The following is an 18621-nucleotide window of genomic DNA, read 5'->3' on the forward strand; positions in this document are numbered from 1 at the left end:
GGCTCTGTGATTTACAAGCCAACTAGAGGCTCTGGGGCTTTGGTTATAGCTACTTTTTTTTTTTTTTTTTAAATAAGTGTTGTTGGTTTTTATTTTTTTTTAATATTTTATTTATTTATTTGACAGAAAGAGAGAGAGATCACAAGTAGGCAGAGAGGCAGGCAGAGAGAGAGGCGGAAGCAGTCTCCCTGCAGAGCAGAAAGCCGATGTGGGGCTCCATCCCAAGACCCTGAGATCATGACCTGAGCCGAAGGCAGCAGCTTAACCTACTGAGCCACCCAGGTGCCCTGGTTACAGCTACCTTTGATGGCTAACTCCTGTGGACAGAGTCTCAAAGGTGCCCACAAAAACCACAGCTACCAATTATGAATGTATCTTCACAGGGACAAAAAGAGGGTTTTTGTTTTTTGTTTTGTTTTGTTTTTTCATGCTTGTCATTCACAATTTAAAGATAACAAACAACAGTGTCAATTTCACTAAGTATCAGGTAAGCTTGAGTTTCTTCAGAAGCCCTTAAGAATTGCCAGGGGCGAGAGGAAGCACTGCCAGAAAGTCTGGACTAGGAGGGGACAGGTGATCCACACGTAAGAAAGGAGAAGAGGACAAAGATAATAAGCATGAGATTTCTGTGCCCCAGTGAACTTCTGGAAAAGGAAAATGTGCCCTGAGCTGGTGGTCCTTAAGGAAATCATCATCACCAGAAGCAGAGTTTAAAGAAAATCTAGGGCTCTTAGCATGCATTCAGTTAACAAAAATGAGTTATTTAATTGTCTGGAAAAGAGGATAAACTCAATCACATAAGTCAGAGTTGAGATAGCATGCATGATTGCAAAGAAGAATCATACACATGCTCAAAAAGATGAAGAAAAAGAAAAGAGAAAGGGATCCCAGTACCTTTGGTTCTAAAGAGATAATTTGGTTGAAGTAATGGGATCTGTGATGGAATTGTCCATCAAGACCTATTTAAAAAAGAAGCTTCCTGAAGGCAGAATTCAGAATTCCCTTCCTTAAGAGAACTTAGTTATGTATTCATAATTCATAAGTTCCTTAAGAGAACTTAATTATGTATTCACAATTTAATTATATATGTCCCTTAAAACAAGGCATTATCAGATAATTCTACTTTTAAACAATTTGAGGCTTATTTGGCGTTTGCATTACTAGCTGTGAAAAGATACATCACCCAAATTATTCCGACTAGATTGTTACCCTTTACAACTGAAATAAGAGACATTTTAAATACAGTTTTTAGAAACGTGTGTATTACAGAATTATATATTATTATTAATATTAAATTATATATTATATTAATATAATAATTTATTATATATTAATAATATATTATTATAATTATAATTATATTAATATAATTATATATAATATATTAATTATGATTATATAATTATATTATTAATATTATTATTAATTGTATATTATATTATTATATAATTATATACTATATATAAGACAAGGCAAGACAGATGTGCACGTGCATGCACACACACTATATATATATATATATATATATATATATATATATATATATAGTTTTGACAATGAACTTTCTAGAAACCTTGATGTCAATGCTTATAGTGATCCCAGTGATTTAATGGCTCTTGTCCCAGGAGCATCACCTTTTTTGTTGTTGTTATATGAAGGTGACATAGGTGGCCCAACTTCTATATCAAATTCTCATTGAATGAGGTTCCCAGGGATAGTGATCAGCTGCACTGATTCCTCCTTGCTCTCCCTTGCCTGATCGCTGCTGTGTCCAGGGCTACAGAGGGGCAGGCCTTGTGTCTCATGACTCTCCTGGGAAGGGAAAGAGATCACAGCATGGCCAGTTGGATACTCAGCAACACAAACATTCAGAAACAGAGAAATTGTGTTGAAGAGTAAGATGAATGCTGGTAATTTAGGCTGGTGGTCCCTCCAGAGAAATCTATCAAAAAGGAGGATGCCTTGCCAAATGGAAGGAACGTGGACTTGGGCCATTTGAGTGTGAACAAATCTGGACCTTCAGGCTGATGGCTGGCATCTAGATGTAGCACCTGTAGCCAGGCCCAGAGAAAGAGGCCCAAGATTGCAGGCAGGGCGGTGGGGGGGAAGATGGGTGAATGGGAGTGAACCTTTTTACACACAGGAGCTTACTGTGTATATTGTTTCTAGTTTCCACCATACCCTACAAGGTAGTATTATTAATCACCACTACCCTTTTTAAGAAAGGAGGAAATTGAAGCTCAGAACAGAGAACTTAGGTAAGTTCTCACAGCTACTATATAATGCAACCAGAATTAAACCTCTCTTCATGTCACCTTGACCGTACCTTTGCCCTCCTAGGGAACCAAAAGAGGTCTGGGTAGGAGATCAAAGCTGTATCTTAGACAAGGAGGATATTCAGCCCCTCAGTTCTCAACCTGATCATTAATAATGCCAAGGACACTTTCTAGACATAGACACAAAGAAGTAATGGAAAGCCTTTGGCAGAAAGAATACCTAGAATCAGCCCAGCACTCAGCTTGACTCCTCTTGACTGATAATTTTCCCTTTCAAGGATTTTACCATGGAAAGGGCAGTCAGGATCCCTGTAGTGTCATTTTTTCAAATAGTCTAGGGATGCTTATTTTTATAGTGACCCACCAAGTCTGAAGAAGGTGCTCTGAGAAGCTTTTTAAGAGAATGATTTTCTTTTCTCCTAGCAGGAGAAGATTACTTGGAGCCAAGGGTGGGACTCAACCTAGGGAATATTTTTGGTTCAAAATTATGGAACAGTGAAATGACAGTATTGATTTTCTTGTGATGCTTGTAAACACCCATTAAATGCCCAGTGTTAACCCTATTTACTCCACTCCATTAAAGACTATGAAAGACTGAGGTAATGGAATAAAATATTAATTGGTCTCTGGGTAGCTTACACACTGTTAAGAAACATAAAAGGTAAAACATACAATGAGTGCCTTTAATTATAGTATTTAAACTCTCCCTGACTTTCTCCAAACTATTTATGGGCAACTTAATTGAACACTATCCTAATTAAGCATAAGGAGACCCTTGGGGACATAATTTATACCTTCAAACTATAAGTGTGAAAGAAAGCTTTGGTTTTGGAAGATTTTGTTCTTAATGATGTTTAGGCAACGTAGAGAACACTCATGAGTCACCCAAAATGCTCTTCCTTTGGTCACCTAAGACATGAAGGAAGATAGCACAGACCTGCTTTAATGGGAGGGACTATTCACCACACACTTTCCAGGTTCCTCTGTTCTTTAATAACCTGAAGTTCTCACTCTGTAGTGTATCATGCTGATAACCTCTATTTCCACAGATACTCTGGATCTGTGGAGCTGAGCTTCAGCTATACCCACAAATCACCACTACCCTGAGAGGTCTTGATGAAATTTTCTACAATAAGCAGGATTTTTGCATTTTAACATCTTCAAAGTTCTGGATGCATATTAGAATCAATGGAATATAACAGTCAATATCACCTACGTGACAGAGTGTCACTGAACAAAAACCTTCTATAGACAGCTTCTGGAAATATCAAGAAGGCACCATTATCAAAGTATTAAAAGTACTTTAGAATCAATGAACTATGAGTGTATACAGCTAATATTTATTGACCACTTTCCACAGACCGGTATATCAGCTAGATACCAGTTACCTAACACCACATTAATGCTGTCTAACCAAAAGCCATAAAACCTCAGTGTTGTACAACAGTCAACATTTATTATTTCTCATGAATCTATGGGGTGACTGAGCAATTCTGCTGATCTACATCAAGCCCAGCTGGATTCACTGTGGGTCTGCACATGGCTACATCTGCATGAGTGGTTCTCCTGATCTCAGTTGTGCTCCCTCATATTTGGACGTTAGCTGGCTCTAGATGGGTTACCTGGGATATGTTTCCTTCTTCTGGTGATCTTTCACTCACAGGCAGATTAGCCTCGGCTTGTACTCACAGGTAGGAGGACTCCGAAAGAGAAGGACTCGTGCAAGCAGTTTTTCAAGCTTCTGCATGAATAACACCTTTTAGCTTTTTATTGGAGGAAGCAAGTCATTTATTTGCCTAAGCCCAGAGCGAGCCTTAAACTTGAGGATTTTCAGCTCTTCCTTTAAGTTTGCTTTGGCATAGTTTAACACTTAGCTGGAGATGGACATCTGCTGCCCCCTGTAGGGTTGGAGATCACTTTTCAGTCCATCACCTACTGCTGGGCCCATCCAACTCAGGAACCTTACCTACCTGATATCTGTGGCTTTACAGACCATGCATATTAGTTAATTCTTAACATCTATCCCGTTAACTAACATTATAATTAAAAATTACAGTAGAGCCTTAAAATAGGCAAACAGATTTTCTTAAGCCTATCCATTCTCCACAAAGTCAAAAGTGTTAGAGCTATTGCTTAAAAGTGTATCAAAAATCCCTCATATGAAATCTTTGGAGGAATTCTGTTACATCTCTTCCAATGAAATCCAAGCTCGCCAATTGTTGATGAATGCCAAGGCCAAAATCTTGCTCTAGATTGGTGATCAGAGTTGCAATTCCTTTTAACCCAGCCTATTGAAATTTCTCACTTTGAATCAATCTGATGAGAATGATTGATCATTGCTGGAAGCCAGTAATGTTAGTGCTGGGCTTACACGGATTATCAGCCTTACAGATAAAACTTCAAGTAACGGATAAAGTAGTGAGTCAAAGAAATAGGGTGTGGGGTGCCTGGGTGGTTCAGTGGGTTAAAGCCTCTGCCTTCAGCTCAGGTCATGATCCCAGAGTCGTGGGATCGAGCCCCACATTGGGCTCTCTGCTTACCAGGGAACCTGCTTCCCCATCTCTCTCTCTGCCTGCCTCTCTGTCTACTTGTGAACTCTGTTTGTCAAATAAATAAATAAAAATCTTAAAAAAAAAAAGAAAGAAAGAAAGAAAGAGAGTCTGCTCATCTGGATTAGTTTTGTAATTTTAGCCTTTCACCTCAAATATTATTTTAAAAACCTTTAAATAAGAGTGAGGAAGAACAGTTCTTTCAGGCTACATGATTTTTCTCAAGTCATCTTTTTGAGATATGTGTATGACTATTTTATTGTGATCTTCAACCTTCATGGGGACATCTCATGAAGTTGATTGCTCTCTAACTTAAATGCTAACTGATGGCAAAGCCCAGGAAAAAAGCTTCAGACAAGCAGGACACCTAAATATTTTTACTCCTTCTACTTGTACAATTAAATAAAACTGTGCTTTGTAGGCTGCCTTGGGAAATGACAGGCTTAATAGCCTGGTGAATGAACGGTGGAGTTGCCATTACACTCGAGGTAAAGTTCATTTAAACTTCAAATCAGCTACAATTCAAGGCTGACATTTCCCAAGCAGGTGGGATGGAAGAGGTTTCAAGATATAGTAGATACTACTGACTAAATCCTAAAGCGGTTTCCAGATTTTTAAAGGGGATGGCAAACAAACAATAAATTGAAACTCTCCCTAAATGTTCAAAGAGAAGCCCCTTTTAAAGTCTTACTTATGGAGTACCTCAGAAATGTAAGCATGTATAAATCAAAGGTATCCCCAAATGATCTCTAATGGATCAAAATGTAGACTCCTGTTATAAAATAAAACATCATTGTAAGCTTCCCTGGCTTGATTATACATATAGCCTGAGCAACAGAATAGTGTTAAGATTCCTCTATACTATTTTGAATCAGTGGTTCTTGGAAACACACAAGAATGAAAGCCCATCTGCTTATCTATCAGACTGAGTTGTTTTCAGGAACTTCTTTGTGAGTAGATTCACCTGATTAGTTTAATCTAGTTTGCTGTCATTTATGCTGGTGTATTGGACAACTGTAGCTGTTGGTGATAAATACAGATTGCTGTCCTTAATTTTCTGGGCCTCCAGCTTGACCAAGTAATGCATCATCGTCTCTGCTTTGGTAGGTGGCCAAAACTATGCTTTTGTTTGTTCCCTTTTTAAAGTTATCCAAATTAAATATGCACTGAAGAATTAATGAGAGGTCTTAAATACATTCATTTAATAGACTTTTTTTTGCAGCCATTAAATAGGGTGATATAACATTAGCATCAGAAATGAAGTACTTAGGTATAAATTCAACAAAACATTCAAAAGAGCTACATGAAGAAAATTACAAAACTCTGTTGAAAGAAATCAAAGAAAAACTAAATAACTTGAGAGATACTTCATATTCATGAGGAGGAAGTCAATAGTGTAAAGATGTTGTTTCTTTTCAACTTGATCTATAGATCCAATGTAATCCCAGTCAAAAATCCCAGCAAGTTATTTTATGGATCAACAAATTGATTCAAAAGTCTACATGGGGAGGCAAGAGACTCAGAATACCTGACCCAAAATTGAAGGAGAAGAATAAAGTTGCAGAATTGACACTACCTGACGTTCAGACTTCCTACAAAGCTACTATAATCAAGGCAGTGTGGTATTGACAAGAGAATAAACAAATAGATCAATGGAAAATAGTAGAGAAAATATGCCATTCACAAACATTAACTCAAAATAGATCATACCCCCAAATTTGAAATACAAAACTACAAAATCCCTAGAAGATAACAAAAGAAAATATAAATGACTGAGTTTCCCAATGACTTTTTAAACACAACAGCAAAGGAATGATTCATGAAAGGCACAATCCACTTTGAAAGACAGTATAGCAGGTTGTTTCTCACAAAACTAAACACATTCTTATCTCACAATGCAGCCATAACATGCCTTGGTATCCACCCAAATGACTTGAGAAGTTAGGTCTACACAAAAACCTGTACGCAAATGTTTACAGCCGTATTCATAACTGTCAAAAGTTGGAAGCAACTGAGATATTCTTCAACGAGGGGAAAGACTGTGGTACATTCATACTATAGAATACTACTCAGCTCTCAAAGGAAATGAGGTACCAACAAGCCACATCAAGGCACGGAGAATCCTTAAACGCATATTACAAAGTGAAAGAGGTGAATTTGATAAGGCTATATACTGTTGGATTCCAGCTATGACACATTCTGGGAAGGACAAAATTCTCCAGATGATAATATGATCAGTGGTTGCCAGGAGTCCAGGGGAAGAAGGAAGGTATTGGCGGAATACAGAGAAACTTCAGGATAAACTACTCCTGATTCTGTCATAGTGAGTATGTCATTATACACTTATCAAAATCCCTCAAGTGTACACCATTATGAGTGATTCTCATGTAAACTATGATTGATAATCATGTGCTAATGTTGATTCACAAATTGTAACAAATGTACCACTACGTTGTGGGATGTCAAAAGTGAGGGAGGCCGTATGTGTGACCAGGAGAGGGTATGTGGGTACCTTATGCTCAATTTTTCTTTGACTCTAGGACTGCTCTTAAAAATTAAAATTAGTTAAAAAAAAAAAAAAGAATGAGGTAGATTTGCATGGATCAAAAGGGTAAAAAGATGAAATCTGTTGTCAGGGGAGAAAAGGCAAGTTGCATACTATGCATTATAAGAACTGATGCCTTCTACGCGGGTGTCTGTGTGTTGAAACATTATTTTATAAATATACACACAATCATTTCATATGTTCTGAAAGCATCACGGGAAAACTGGAAGAACAGGGACACCTGGGTGGCTCAGTAGGTTGAGCATCTGCTTTCCGCTCAGGTCCTGATCCAAAGGTCCTGGGATTGAGTCCCACATCTCTCTGCCTGCCACTCTCCCTGCTTGTGTCCTCTCTCTCTCTCTGATAAATAGATAAATAAAAATCTTTTAAAAAAAAAGAAAGTTGGAAGAATATGTGCTAGTTAATGGTGGTTATCTATAGGTAGTAACTCAGTAATGGGTGATTGTCACGCTAGATTTTATAATTTATGTTCCTAGATACTTGTGTCAAGTATTTGTTGCTTTTATTATCAGAAAAAAAAAAAAAAAGGGGGACCGGTAAGAAAAGCAATAAAGTTTATAATCAAGTAAATCAAGAGTTCTCTTCTTATGTTGGGGTAGGTGGAATGCCCCTGGAATTTTTGTCCCTCTGACTCCCGCCCTCCTGTGTGGGCCCATTTTCTCTGCTGTATGTCAGCCCGACCTGCACTGGTTAGGATCCTTGGCTCTGCTCTTACTAAAACACGGACAGGTTCCCTCAGGCCCTTCTCCAGGGCTCCAAGCCTCTCTCTTCAGCATTTACACAGCCTTTACTGAAAGGGTTTTCAAGATCTAGAACTTTCTGGGCCTAACTGATGCCCAGACTCTGAGACTTGTTGCTTTTGGGTAGAGTCTCAGAACCATCTCAACCTCTCTCCTCCTGCTTGGGAGACATGGGCACATGCTCCTGAAACCTGCCCCTTCTTTCCCGAATTCTCCAGGAAACCCCGGCAATGAGGAAACAGCCCCCGAGGCTGGTCTGCATTTCTTGTGGGGAGCAACACTTCAAGGGAGGGCTGCTCCCCTGTGCTGTCGCTCCTGCTCTGAGGGAAGCCAAGTACCTGTGCAGCTCCTTTCCACAACATCTAACAACCCAACAGCACTGACAGAACAAAAAACACACATGCCTGCTGCAGGTGGTCCCACAAAGAAAAGAGAAGCTGTCTTTATTTTCAAGCAGCTCACACTTTGGAATGTTTTAAAAGTGACAAGTAGAGAAGACTCCTCATACCTCTCTCCCATCCCCCTTCCCGTACTTCTCCCTTTCTTTCTTTTTCGTAATTCTTATCTATTATTTTTGTCTGGGTTAGGACCAAAGTTAGAGGTTTAAAGATCTGGTTTCCCTGGTTGTTGAAATTATACCATGGGAAAGGGAAGAACCTAGAACATTCACTCTTCTTTATCACAGCCCACCCTTATAGGAGACCCATCCCTCAGATATGGACACCCTCACTCCTGGGACCAGGTCATCTAGTGAGGTGATTTTTCATCTTCTCATAGGCACATGAGATACACAATTCGGAGCTTCTCATCTGCACAAACAGAAACCTGTGTCCTCAGGAATGTCTGGACAGTGTGTTGGAAGGAGTCCAGCACACCAAGCCTAATAAGGTTGTTCCTCCAAGCTGGAGACAAAGCACAGATGGAGTGAGGCTGTGTTTGGCCTTAGTCATTTGTATTGGCTTTTGAGAATTCTACCGAGGCTAAGCAACCACAAGTTTCTGTTTGGTTTTATTTTGATTTAACAGTCAACCATATGCTACTGCCTTAAATCGGCCAGTCCCCATAGGTGATAACACAGTTTGAATCCATTCCACAAGGGTGATATTGGCCCATGATGAAGGGAGCAGCTGGTTCTCTATTAGTGGCAATGCTTTTGGGGAGCAGGAGGATCCTTCTTTCAAAAATGATCACTTCTATATTGGAGAAAATCCCTTCCATCAACCTTGCTATAAGTTTATGAAGCTACTCCTTTCCAGTCATGTGATTTTTTTTTAGTCTCTAAAGATGAAACAATTCATTAGGTAAAGCCTGATTCTAAGACATTAATACTTCTTGGAAGTATAGGTGTGGGTGTTTTTCAGGCTAAGCTGATAACCTAGAAATGGGTCATGATCCATTTCTTACATTTACCTGACAAAATTTGCTTGGGGATTTTGTAAATGACACAGATTTCTAGCCCCTGTTCTCATGGTAGTGGAAAATATATTTGGGATTCTTGGATTTTCAGGTGGGAGTTCATGTGCATTGAAAGTTTTCTTCCTGACACTGAAGGATAACAGTTTCTTGATACTTGCTTTTTCTTGATTTCCTTGATCAAAGGAAAACCTTCTTATGGAGGAAAGAGGCCACTCAAGTCCTTGGTGGACCCAATTTGTATAAGTAAATGAAACAAACCCAAACCTCTTATTAATCAGATAAGGCACCAGTATAGCATTTTACATTTGGACTTGTGAGTTGCACACATACACACACATCAGCCCATTTTTTCAGCTTTCTAGCTCTAACAAGATCTGATCTGTATGACCTGTTAACTGCCCACTTAGGAAAGGAAGAACGGGGTGGAAGGATTACTCGGGATAATCCTTCTGCAGGAATCTAGAGGTGCTGCCTTTTCCCCAATTTCTGTTTCTCAAAGAGAACAGCCTTGAAGCTCTTAGGAACCAGAAAACTGCAAATTAGGGATTACAATAAGGTATAATTCATCAAGTAAATTATAGTATATTCATTCAATATAGTATTATGATACAACCATTATAATGATAACACTTATAAATAATTGATAATGGCACTGGAAAAGAACATAATATTCAATAAGACAGCAAAATGTAGAACCACAATTACACATAAATACATACATGTAGGAACACGACCAAGGTATCAGATATAAAAATATAATTTTATTTTTTTTACAAATAGATGGGTTACAAATGACTGCCATTTTATGCCTTAAATTTCTTCTCTAGGTTTCTCTCTCTCTCTCTTTTATTTTTTTATTTTTATTTTATTTTATTTTATTTTATTTTATGTATTTGACAGACAGAGATCACAAGCACAGAGAGGCAGGCAGAAGGAGGGGACACAGGCTCCCTCTTGAGCAGACAGCCCGATGCGGGGCTCAATCCCAGGACACTGAGATCATGACCTGAGCTGAAGGCAGAGGCTTAACCCGCTGAGCCACCCAGGCACCCCTCTTTCTTTTTTTAAAACTAAAATCTGATGTGTCTCTAATATTATTCAGAATAAAAAATAATTCAAGGTGATAGAAGGGAAAATCTTCCAAGTTAAATCCAGTAATTTAAAGCCATGTTAAGAATCATGTGTTTCCAATTATGGCTCTAGGATCTGTGCATTCCCACTATGGGTGGGACACCTGCCATTAGTAATAATTAGTAACACCTGCCCCTGGGGAACTTCAGGGTAAGTTTTATAACCAATGTCACAAGGATCCCTTAGAGTCAGAGCACCCTGCGCCATGTCCTGCTCTGTGAGGTCAGTCTAGATCAGAAATCCCGAGGCAGAGCAGGCAAAGTAGGTGAAAAGATGGTCTGATAACTGGTTAAAAAACTGTGGTGGGACTTTTTACAGTAGTCTTCAATTTACAGACTACTTGGGGACAAAATGTGTTATTGAGTCCAGAAATGAAATAAAAACTAACAGGCAAAAGTTACTGGAGGGGGGGGTGCCTGGGTGGCTCAGTGGGTTAAAGCCTCTGCTTTTGGCTCAGGTCATGATCCCAGGGTCCTGGGATGGAGCCCTGCATCGGGCTCTCTGCTCAGCGGGGAGCCTGCTTCCTCCTCTCTCTCTGCCTGCCTCTCTGCCTACTTGTGATCTCTGTCTGTCAAATAGATAAATAGAATCTTTAAAAAAAAAAAAAAAGAAAAGAAAAGAAAAGTTACTGGAGGGTTCAAATTTCAGCCCAGCCCATGGAAGACCTTTCTAACAACTGGAGCTTCTGAGGAGGGCAGCTCCACAGCCAGAGCTCGGTCTGGAGGACCATTTGTCCAGGATGCCAGTAAGGGGTGGCTGTTTGAAGGATACAAAGGCTGTGTGAGGTGGCATCGAAGCTTCCTACCTAGCTCTGGGACCCCAAGTTTTCAGATGCACAAGGTTGGGATGTTATTTGATCAAGCAAGCAGGACAGGCATGACTACTCCCATCATACAGAGGAGCAATTTGAAGCTCAGAGAGATTAACGGAAGGTCCAAATCTAGAGGGGGCAGAACCACAGACTTCATACTCAAACACCAGGGGAGATGTACAGAGCCAGGATCCCAGTAACTCAAAGATTCAAGAAGACAGACCCTCGATATGTAAACGACAAGGAAAAAAGTCAACCTCCCCTCAACCTTTGGCCTTTGTGACTGGATTATACTGCGGAGAGCATCTTCTTATGTCATCCAACACGTAGTTTGCCAGTAAAAAGAGTCACAGTGGAAGCCACAGTCCAGTCCAAAGTTGTGTTTTCTGAGAGGCACTCTAAACTCTCTCAGGGGGCTCAGGGAGACTCCAGGTAGCAGCCCTACCTGTCTTGACTTGGTCTGAGGCTGGGGTGGGAACCGCTCAAACAGGAAGGGGAAAAAAATGCCTGATTCCCTGAGGGAGAACATGAGGGAAGCAGGAACCTTCTCTCTCTGTGTTTCCAGGAAAAACTCTACTCACAGCTACTTGGCTCCTGAGGAAATACGTAAAGTGTTCCTGCCAAAAAAAAACCCAGGGGCACAGATGATGACTAGGGAGAAGGGGTGGTCTTTTTCATCCTAGGTTTCTGGCAGTTTGGCCTCAGATTGGAGTTGTCATGGTTGTTTTGGTGCTGCTCTTCCACAAAGAGAAATCAGGGTTGGGGGATGAGGGGAGAGAAAAATTCAGGTGAAATAAAACTGGGACTATAGACACATTTCCTTTCTCTTCAGAGAAATGCCAGGACATTAACATGACATTCAGCGTTCTTGATTTCATGATGGCTGATTTCATGCAAGCGAGGACTCAGAAGAAATAAAAATCATTCCATTAACATTTATTGAGCACATATCTTGTGACAGGTACTCTCTAGAACACTGTCCATGTGTTGGTTCACATGGGCTTCTTGAAGATTCTACGAGGTGGCTATTATCATTACGCTTATTTAGCAGATAAGGAGAGAGGCACAGAGAAGGTTCTGCCACATGTCCAAGGTTTTGGACTATATTTGTGTCGTGAGTGTGAACCTTTAATTAATAAATGCAATAAATAAATAAATAAAAATGGAGTAGGCCTCCCCTACTCCAACTAAATGTAAACAAGTAAAAAACATTCATAGCAGATAAATAAGCATAGCGAGTAAGCCTAGACCAATGTGTGTATAGTGATAAGACTAATGTGTGTGCAGTGATAAAGATGAATGTAGAGCAATAAGCTGCAAATATTTTGACCAGTGAAATGATGTTGCAAAAATGTTGCAAAAACATGTTTACATGTGTGTGTGTTTGTGGAGTATAAGCATATGAAAAACAAGTGATGTAATATGTTTATGAAGGAGACTTAGCACAGCATATAAAAGAGGCATCGGGTTGGACTGAGGTGAAGCGAGTTCCCTGTCAGGAGAACATCATCACCGGTGTTACCGATGCCCCGACAGTCTTGTTGCCGACCACTCGCTGGTTCCCAGTCGCAACTTCTGCGGTGACCTCTATGTCTAGACTGTGAGGCGACGTCTCCTTCATCGTGACAACCTGACGAGCTGCCAAACCGCGATGATTGTGGTGCGGACCTCGTCCCAATAAAGATCAAGTGAGTTACATCTTACCAATCTCTCTTCATTCCTATAAGCTGCGACCTCCTGGCGGGACTCAGGGGCTTGATCAGACAATTTGTTACTTATTAAATAGCAGGGCTGAGATTGAAACCAGAACAGTCTCACTCAGAGCCCAAGTTACACTGGATTGCAGTGTTATACTAGCAGTCCCGATATGGGAATGGAATCATTGAGGAAAGTTACATAACTTGTTCAAAATCCACACACAAATGAAAGATAAATCAGCACTAAACACTCTAATATTCCAAGATGAGGTCAGACGATGGTCCCCCAGCCCAAGAATCTCCTGGACCAGTGCTCACAAACCATGACCACTGGCATTTTGTTCAACTTCCAGAATAAATGTCTTAGAAAAGATCGAGGTAGATGTTGAGCCAAACACTCACTAGATACCTACAATGAGTCAGGCCCTCTCCGCATCGGCCATTCTCCTAACTCATGGATCCCTCACAGCCAACTTTGTAAACACCATTTTTATCTCCTTGCTTACAGATATTAGCACCATATTTGAGGTCACAGAACCAGTTAACAACAGAGAAAGAAGCAGCAGGTCTCCTGACTCAGCCCAGGCCCCTCCATTTTATGTTTCAGTTCACTTCCTCAAATGTAAGAGTTCTTGAAATAACACAATTTCTAATACATTTAGATGTGAATCTTATCACTTTGACCTTAACAGAAGGCTGATAAAATTTTTTGAAATGTCCTCGCCTTTAATAATTAATTAAATGGAGCTCATAAAGGGGATAAGTATGACTCTACAGTAATGAGATGTTTTATTCTCCCTCATATAATTTTACGGATATTTGCAATCACTTTTCATGAAGTTAACGTCCTTCTCAAGGAAGCAAGTTTGTTTCTCTAAGGTTTGGATTCCATGTTACTTTCTCATAGACTCTGAGGAACCCAAAACCCACAGACTAAGTGAAATTGGTGGAGGAAAGCATTTCCAAAAGGAATAGAACAGATCCATTTTTTAATCAAAATGAGCTTCTGGAGACAGATAGATTGATCAAAAGATAGATAGATAGATAATAGAAACTGAGAGAGAGGAAGAGAGAATGAATATGTATCACACAAACAGCCAATGTGATAGGAATGAACTCAGCCAGACCTTGGCACTTAATAAATTACCAGTTTCACGGGGATGGTTTCAGTAAAGCTCTGAAGTCAGCAGTACAAGGAATTCTATAACGCCAAGAAAGCAGTCTGTTTTCAGAAGAACTGGACTCGAACCGGAAGTCAACTACTCATCCTAAAATGGCAAGAGATTCACTGGCAGACACTCTGGGGATACAGAGGTGCCAACTCTTGGGATGACCTCACCATAAATTCTGAAATGGATAATAATACTTTTTGGGATTCTGTTCAAGTTCATCAATGAAAGTCCCCGCCATTACTTAAAAAGCCCTAATACTTTCAGTTGACTATTACTATTAATAGTAACTCACCAATCCAAAGGCATGCCTTCTACAGAGTCGGTTTTAGTGTGATTCTTAATTAGGTTTCCCCATTAGCCACGTTCCTAACTTCCGGGGGAAATGGAACATTAGAGGTCATTGCTGTGAGGGGCTGCTGGCCAAATCACTGACAACCCATCATACATTCTCTGAGCTCTTTAGACACCACTTTGCACCCTCCCAGTCTCCCACACCAAGACCTAATCCTAATCTTCGGTTCTTCCCTGAGAGGCTGAAATAAAGAACAACTTTGAGGAAGCAAGACACGAGAGAAGCAAATCAGCAGTGAAGGGGCAGCCTTCATCTCTCATGCATTGATTAATTCATCACGGATTGAATAAATGAACCTCTCACTTCCTAAGATCCCCAGGATACTTGTTAGGAAAGAGGGCTGACTGAAAATGTATCGGGGCGGAGCGGAAGACTGTGAATGATTCCCCAAATTTAACTTTTTAACATAAAAAGCTCTCTTTTGGAATTAACATGTGAAGGCGGTCAAAATAAGGACCTATGATAAAGCCATGCCAATTAGAATAATATAACCTTAACATAAGGAAAAACCAACGAATGGATCAGAGTGGAAGGCGCAGAAAGACAGTGACCAATACGCAGTCAACAAATCTGTGGCAAAGGTCACTCAGCAGAGAAATGAGGAAACAATGATGTTATCAGTGAGTCATCCTGATAACAATGATGTTATCAGTTGAGCATCTTTTTATGCTCAACTGCATAGCTGTAGAGAAAAATCACGATTGTATGTATCTTTACCTTTATATTATACCATACTCAGAAATCTGTTCCAGATGAATTACAAATTGAGGGCACCTGGGTGGCTCAGTCATTAAGTGTCTGCCTTTGGCTCAGGTCATGATCCCAGGGTCCTGGGATGGAGTCCTGCATTGGGCTCCCTGCTCAGCAGGAAGCCTGCTTCTCCCTCTACTACCGCCCCCCACCACCCGGCTTGTGTTCCCTCTCTCGCTGTCTCTCTCTGGGTCAAATAAGAAAGAAAGAAAGATCTTAAAAAATTGAAAAAATTTTTAAAAAGATGAATTAAACACCGAAAAGCGGCAGATAAGTAATAAATAGCTTATAAGAAAATATAGGAAAATGTTTTTGATGACTTTGATGGAGGCTGGTTTTCTTAAACCAGTCCCTCAAAAGTTTTGAGCAGCAATAATTATACAGGAATGAATTACAGTGAAGAGCCTCTGTTCACGTAAAGTCACACCACTGGGCCAGTGAAGAGACAAATCCTACATAGAAAAAGACACATATATATGACAAATGACTCAGCCAGATTAGACGTATAACAACAAATATAACAAAAAACAAAAACTCCCCAAAAACACTTTGAAAAAGATAGGAAACAATAAAATTGAAAAGATTTGAACAAGGAATTTGCAAAAAGCATGATATCCAAATGAACAATCAGCCTTAGCAGTAATCAGGGAAATACTTATTAAAATCAATATGTGACAGTATTCCATAATCGAAGGATACATAAAATAAAAAAGATGGAAGATCTTTTTTCCATCTGTATGTATAGTCAACAAAACTCTTACTCACTGCTGATGGAAGTATCAACTGGTACAATTACTTTGTAAAAATATTTGGCAATGTCTACTAAAGCTGAACATACCGGTCCCCGAATTAGAGATGGGTCTCTATGTTCACCAAAAGACATAGATGAGAATATTTATAGAAGAATGACTCACATTTATCTCAAATTATATAGTTTAGATAATTCACAAGTAAATACAATATGGAAGAAATTCAAAAACATAATATTTTTTTTCAAAAACATAATATTGAACAAAAACACAAGCATTAAAAAAGGACATAGAACTAGATTCCATTTTTACAAACTTCATATGAAGTATAAAACCAAGTAAAACCAACCTATGCTTTTTAAAGTCAAAACAGGGTATCCCCAGGGGAAGAACTGACTATCAGGGGGCATGAGTCAGGTCCTGGGGAGCTGCTCATGCTCTTTTCTTGATGGCAGCATTAGCTACACAGGTGTGAACATTTATGAATGTAGTGCAGTAATGTTGTGGACACTTTTCAATGTTTACTTACTTAAAAAAATCCCATGGTGGAAAGAAAAGATGGATAGGAGTCATCGGCGGAAAAAAAAAAATTACAAATTCTGGGAACAGTTAACTTTCTACTTTGGGAGCATCTCTGAGAAAGCCGGTAAGGTTAAAACCAGGAGGTAAGAGTACCTCCTTGATGTACACCCCTCTCACATTTTTATGTATGCAACAGGTAGACTGTAGATAATAAGGATGTCATTCCCTCTTTCGTCTATCGTCACATTTCCCAGGGTAACAATACTGCACTAATAGAAAATGACAACGGACTTGTCACAATGCCCCCAACAACCGCTCTGGTTCAGGCCCCATGCCCAAGGAAACGACGGAGCCACTCATTCCCATCTTGTATAAAAGGAGCAACATAACAAATATCAAGGGGAAAGAAAGCTCGTCACAACCATGCTAGTCAACGTCAACTGTGAAGAGAGGAGAGAGAGAGCTCAGAGCCTTCGGTCTAGTCAAAGACGCAATGCTCAAAGGGAAAAAAAGGAAATCAAAGATGGTATTGAAGGGCTGTTAGACTGAGTCCCAAATGGCATGGACACAGAGGAGACTAAAAAGGTTTCAATTAGCAATAATCGCGCCTCGGATAAACCTCATTGGCTACGATACTGCCACTGCGCAAAGCTAGGGGAGACTAAAAAGGAAAAATGATGGATCACATCCTATTACGTGTACGAAGAACCACAAGGTGGACCTAGTTCTTATAAAAGGGAGGAAAAAATGGCTACACAGATCCTTTCCCTCCCAGCTGTCCCTGGGTTGGCAAAACCCTAATCTTGTTTAAAGGCCAGTTCAAATATTAATTCCTTATAAAGTCACTCCTTCCCCCTCCCAGAGATCCTCACAGGACTTCGCACAAATCTAGATTTTACTTACTATGCACTTAGGACTCTAAATTACATTTTTTATGTCTGAGTAGCTGGCTGCCCCCTCCACCATGGGTAGGAAACCTCAAGGCAAAGCATCTTAGCAAGTAGCACAGTCATCTGAGATGTCTTCATTGTCTTTTTTTTTTAAAATAATTTTGTTACAGAAGGAATACATACACATGGCAAGAAAAAAATTAAAAACCGCAGAGACAAGTATAAAGGGGATGGATAAAATTTCCTCCCCACGATCTAGCCCAGCAGTTTACAAGCTTTTCTTGCAAAGGGCTAGATAGGAAATATTTTAGGCTCAGCAGGACTATGGTCGTTGTTAGAGCTACTCAACTCTACCGGGTGCTTCACAAAAACAGCTACAGATGAATGAGATTGTGTTCCAATAAAACTTAACTTTGAAGAACAGGTAGCAAACCAAATAGTTTGCCCACCGCGATATACTGAGTGATGGTCTCATGTCCCAAATTAATGACTGTTAAAAAGGTTTTATAAAATGCACTGTTAGTTGAGTATATCCTTTGTGCAGCCCCACTAACCAAAGTGTACCTTTAAAGACAGCAAAAATACACAGTGATTGATCTGTACCAGTTTCTTCGAAGGAAAAAAAAAAAAAAGTTCCTAAATCACTTTCCCCCCACCATAAAGAACAGGTGTATGTGGTTAGGTAGCTACTAACTACCTTTGTGGAACGTCTGCAGAGTCAAAAATGAAAGCAAATGCATCCAAGTTGTTGGCGCTCCCCTATTGCCTAAACATACAGTTTTCACTAGAAATGAAATTACTAATTCTAGTTTCATGCTCAGATGAACCTGTAAAATTATCTATCCCATTCGATGTATAAATTATGACATAAGCTCTAATACAAGGACCCTAGGCTTTTGGGGGCTGCTTAGAAATCTATCCACAAAGGTGAATACTATTTCAAAAGTAAAATCCATTCCAAGCCAAGAGAAAAAAAAAAAAAAATTAAAATACCATCTCT

General features: G+C 39.7%; 1 long non-coding RNA gene and 1 pseudogene across 1 annotated transcript in view; both read right to left on the minus strand.

Annotated features, from left to right (window-relative positions):
• LOC122901100 overlaps positions 1-18621 on the minus strand; it is an 86268-nt gene that overhangs the window by 55694 nt on the left and 11953 nt on the right. The gene's annotated exons all lie outside the window — the stretch shown is intronic.
• Positions 17202-17384, minus strand: LOC122901418 (annotated as a pseudogene).

This window comes from Neovison vison, chromosome 2 (genome assembly GCF_020171115.1).
Source record: "Neovison vison isolate M4711 chromosome 2, ASM_NN_V1, whole genome shotgun sequence".
Taxonomy (NCBI): Eukaryota; Metazoa; Chordata; class Mammalia; order Carnivora; family Mustelidae; genus Neogale; species Neogale vison.